The sequence below is a fragment of the Lampetra fluviatilis genome, chromosome 46, assembly GCF_964198595.1.
Source record: "Lampetra fluviatilis chromosome 46, kcLamFluv1.1, whole genome shotgun sequence".
NCBI lineage: Eukaryota > Metazoa > Chordata > Hyperoartia > Petromyzontiformes > Petromyzontidae > Lampetra > Lampetra fluviatilis.
Window position 1 is genome coordinate 4,425,751 of NC_136320.1, and position 5,588 is coordinate 4,431,338.

Consider the following 5,588-nt stretch of genomic DNA (forward strand, 5'->3'; position numbering starts at 1 on the left):
GCAGCCCAGACGCCGGATTGTGAACGGGGGGGGGTGGGGGGGAGACTTTTGACCGCTTAAATTTTCCACCGCTTCTCTTCGCCACTTCCGACGCTGCCTTTTGCAACCACGGCGAGACGCCGCCGCCGTGCTGTGGTGCGGGGAGGTTGATCGAAGAACGCTTTGAAGACGTCTTCACAACTTTGCAGTCTTTACTTAGACCGCAGGAGGAATCCGATGAGCTGTAAAGCTCTTCTTTTTTTGCGCAGACGTCTCGTCGTGGCCACGGGGTAAGACACGTGACAACAACAAAGAGTGACACAAACATCGACGGCACCACCTTGGGCAGAGCAAGCAAGGGCTTTTTATTTTGTTACATAAAATTTTCAGCACGTCTAAGGACAACATCCGAGGTGAAAGTGAAATTCTTGGACGCTCGCAAGCGCCACCGATCGTTTGGCGACATTGTTTGGGACGCAGTGAAAGAAAATGAACGCTTTATTTGGCATTCGTTGTCGAACCATTTGAAGTTGCGAGGTCGGATCGTGTTTTAACAGCCAACGGATGGGTTCGAAATGATGCACGATGCGTAAACAAAAGTTTGGGTCAATTGGCGCTTCCGCACATTCCCCTTGTGGCCCTGTATAATTGTGTTGTAAGAGGTGGATTTCGGAGGTTTTGTGTACACACCCCCACGGAGTGGGCATGGCGCCAGACTTTGTGCACAGGGCGAGGAGCGAGTCCCAACAAACCCGCGTACTTGATGCTTTATAATTTTCTCAAAAAAATAAACTAAATAAAAGCAAAGAAAAAATTGAATTTACTCAAGGCGGTGAAAGAAAAAAAATAAGTGGTACTTACTTTCTAACGTTGGCTTTGTGGAATAACCAAAGTTTTTGTTTTTACCAGGATCTTTGCTTGAATTGTGTGTGTGGGGTAGGGCGGTGGGGGAATGATTTATAAGATGTACAATACTTGTGTGGTGAGGTTTCTAGTTTTTTTTTTAGCGGGGGGGTTGGGGGGGGGGTTTCATCAGTTTTTTCACGGCGGAGTCGGGGGGAGCTTTCCGTACCCCACAGCCTGTCCCAAGGCCTCCCCCCCCCCACGTGTTGCACTTTGGCCAGTCCCGGTGCCCTCTCTTGCAAGACAGCCAACCCCTTGTTCCTTCAGCCACTCCATTGCTGTCGGGTTGAGCATCTGTGACCATTGCTCGCCCTCGTGGGGGGGTACCTTTTACCACCATCGCGATCAACAAGATGAAGCTTTATTGCTGATAAAGATACGGTCGGGCGAACGCTTCAGAGGATAACTAATCGTGGCAGAGAGAACAAAGGCAGAGATTGTGAGCAGAGAATTGTGCGACTTCTTATCGATGCAGACAATGATTTACAATTTTGGTCCGTGAACTGCAGAGCCATTCCACTGCTGGATGAGATCCTTCCACACATCGTGCAGGCCGTGAGGACAGTTTGACGATACATGGGTGCTGCGGTGGCTAGGAGATGTTAACTCCCTCGCCTGGTATGCATGAGGTCGTGGGTTCGATCCCGACCCTGATGCCTGTTCTATATAATTGGGCGCGTATTTTTTTTCTCCGGGTCCTCCGGTTTTTCCCTCCACGTTTATTACCAACATGCTTTTTAGATAATTTGCCTGCTTTCAATTTCCACATGATTAGCCACTTTGTTGAGCTATCATTTGTGATTGCTTGGTCGCTTCTGAAAAAAAAATTCGCTCAGTGGGCCTTGCCTGGTAAAGTACAATACTTTTAGTTTGGTTTGGTGACGGCGGTTGTGGAAGAGTGCAAAGCAACAGTGGGGTGTTCATGCAATGCCCTCTGCTGCTCCCACTGTCTACTGCACCTGTCCTATACGCATGGTGTCACTCATGCACACACGAGGCAGGCCCCCAAACAACTGGTTGGCTTCTGAGATGTGGTGGTGGCATCGGGTGCATCCCAGATCTTTTGGTCAAAGATGACGATTTACAATAATATGGGAATTTGTAATAATACTAATGTCCACAAGCAAAGACAAACCCTGGGATTATATTCGCTATAAACACTAATTTGTGAAATAAATGTGTTTATATATAACCTTTAAATATAAACGTTGTCATGAGCTAATATTTTGCCACATAGATTACCATTTTCCTTTGCTCACTTGTTGCAAAGAGACAACAATTACTTGCGCGTAAAGGTTTTGGTATTTAACATCCGCTAACGACACAATAATTACCATGAATTGTTATTCAAAGTTCAGAACTGTCTCGGCACCACTTTGTAGCGTGGAGTGATGGGGGGTGGGAGGCTGGTCAGGCCCCGACTGCGTTGAGCCAGGGCGCACTGGCAGCTGTGGGAACCAGCGGAAGGAAGCTCTGCCGTGGTGTGGCGATATCGGTGACATCCGCAGTGACCTGGCATCGACCACGTAACGATTCGTCACAATCTTCTGCCCCCCCCCTCCTCCCTTTCTGCTCTGAACAACGGCAAGCACGTGATCTTGTTCATGTTCTGTTTCTCATCGCGACGGCCCTGAGTTGATCCGTCCCTGCACTACCGCGCTGGGCTTGCGTGTGCCGTGCGGTGCGCTCGTTTTTTGCCAATTGTGCTGGAGCTTGGCGGAAACATCTCGCCGTTGCTGAAAAAAGCCTCGCCAAGACCGCCGTGGCCGAGAGAGTATCCGTTCATCACAGCCTGCCCGACCCGCAGTGCTTGGGCCCCCCGGTACAAAGAGGGCTTTTGGTCAGACCAGTTGAGTTGGCCTCGTGACCCCACCGATGGGAAATGTCACCCCGCCAAGAAGTCATTGGTCAGGTCTCCACGGCCCAGCCATGTTGAGACTTCCATTAAGCCAAGCAGGGTTATACTATAATTGTAATTTTAACTCGAGTATAGTTGGGCTGACTAGAAGAAATTTGGACAATTGTTCAGGCAGACGGCACCTCGCACTTTCGTGGATAATTCAACATCGCTTCAGACCTAAACGGAAATGTACAGCGCCGTGATGAAAATGTCTGTCTGTCTTTACGATGTGGCGATTTGATCAAAAAAATATGAAGAGATTACATCCTTTATTTGACCAGGAGATAGCACTGTTTATTGCAAGGAGACGACTTGGGGTTCATCAAAAATTCTGCCCCAATCACCGGCGACTCTTTGGGAAATCGCAATTGTAAGAAGTACGCATTCTTTTGGTCAACTCCGTGCGGTTTTTTAAAAGTTTTTTTTAATTGCACCTGCCGAGCGTTTTCATAAAACAAGGGGGATTCCATCGCTAAATTAAAACCTAAGTGGTGAAGATCCTAACGTGATAAGCCACAGGTCTGCGTAATTACCGCGTACTTGCAGGTTGTGTTTCACATGTAGTTTACACGTTAACAGATTGGCAACAACACGAATAATAAAAGACGCCCGACGTTTTGCTCCTAAGCTGCCACCATTCATTATTTCGCAAACGCGCCGTTGCGCGCACTCGCGTTAATTTTCATGGAGCGGTCGGTAGGGTTCTAAATTTGAAGCAGCACTGCCCTGAGCTGACGTCGGAGATGCCTTTCTTGTTAAAGTGCGACGACGAATATCGAAACGACGCCCATCGAAGCGATTTACAGGTGGAGGAGGCGGTGGTGGTGGTGGAGGCGAAGGCTGAGAGGCGACGGATAATGAGAACAGACGGACGATGCCGTCAGCGACGCGAGTGTGGAGCGACGTACACGCACACACCCGTTAAGCGCCAACCCGTACAGCGGATTTATAAACCATTTATTCCAGATTTGAAGCTTTCGTGACTGCAAGGATTCATACTCTTAGGTTTTTTTCGGTAAAGTCACGTAGGTAAAAAATTAAAAATAATAAAATAAAATAAAAATCACGACGTTTCGGAGGCAACACCAGCTTCCGTCTTCAGGTGGAACCGTCACAGCACGATAGCTGCCTCCGAAAGGTCGTGATTTTTATTTAATTTTTATTTTACTTTTATTAATTTAAATTTTTTTCCTACGTGACTTTACTGAAAAAACCTAAGAGTACGGTCGGTAGGGGGCTATACATTGTCGCTCAACGTTGCCAAAGTGCAGCCAGATCTCTTTAAAAACCCCGTTGCGTGCAGGCTCCACACATTTGGTGACGACCCCGAGTCGGGTGTTGTACAACACGTGGCATGGAACGGGCGGGCGGGCATGGGGGAAGCCCGCCACGTTGAGCCATCTGCCGCCTTTCATGTCTCGCTGCAACAAAGCCATCGCCTTTGTTGATTGTCTCTCTCTCGCCCACTCAGCTTTGGCAGTTCACCCGACACAAAGCAGTACCGCCATTCTTCACCTGAGGACGGCTGCTTGCGTTGTGGCCGAAACGTCGTGAAAATAATTTTATTATGTTTTATTTTTATTATTTCCATTCTACGTGACTTTACCGAAAGAACCAAGAAGAAGTACCGCCATTGTTGGCAGGTGACGTGCCCGCGTGCGTGTCGATATATTCACACAACCGCCGTTGTTTATTGGGATTAATTTCACAAAACTTTAAAGAGATTTGTCTCATACTCTTCTACTATGTTTAGCGTGAGTTTGCTATTAGTTTTAATATTTTAAACTCGGTAACCTTATTTTATTTGTAACCTATTAGTCGCATATTAAGTTTATATATTTCTGTTAAGATATAAACATAAAACTAACAATTGTTATGAGCAATGGAGGTTGGCAAACTTAGATTTTATTTTTCGTTCAGGTCATATCTGAAAAGAGGAGAAATACAAATCGACTCCAACAACCGCTCGGGATGTTTGACCAGAAATGGCTTCAATTTGTTTTACGTTCCAGGTTAATAATGCAACCGGTAGAACAAAAAACATCCTCCGAAGCAACCAAAACATTGGCACTACACAACCATCGCATTCGTCAAATACCCCCCTACAGAATTCTTGTCCTCGTTACAGTCTTGCGGTGTGTGTGTGTCGGGCACCTCCTCCTGCCAGCGAGCCTTCGACGCATCACGTGGCAGCCTCAAAGTGCACCTGGCCTGGCACGGGCGCCGTGGGGACGTCACCGTCACTGACTAGCGGCTGTGTTGGCATTGGCGGAGAGAGATTGAAGCTACCCGAAATGTGCAGAAATGAGGCGCCGTCCGGGGTTTTACCCCCCGCCCCCGGCTCCTGTGATCTCTCTCGTCCGTCCGATACTTCGCAAACCCCCTTGCCCCCAGGAAGACGCCGCAAACGGGAATGTAACAACAACAACTTCTGCGTTTTTCTATTTGCTCCGCTGGCGACAAAATCTTGCCAATCGACCGGTGTTTGCGATTGTTCGATTCCCCCCCCCCATCCCGGCCCACCCGACGCTGCGTCGTTGCGAGGAGATCTTTGTTTGGGGTCGAAATCAACTTCTTACGTCCTTTGTATTTGACTTTGCACGTATTTTGTAATAAAAACAAATCTTGTTTTTTTTTAAGCACTAAGCGGGAGGCGTCATTGACTTTGCAAGGAGCTGGTCATTCGCGTCCTTTGCTCTGCGGTCCAGCGGTCGTGAATCTTGCGAGTGAAAATATAGTCTAGAAGTGGCCTCTGCGTCAGTGTCGCCCACATGTGTGTGTGTACCTGTGTGTGTGTACCTGTGTG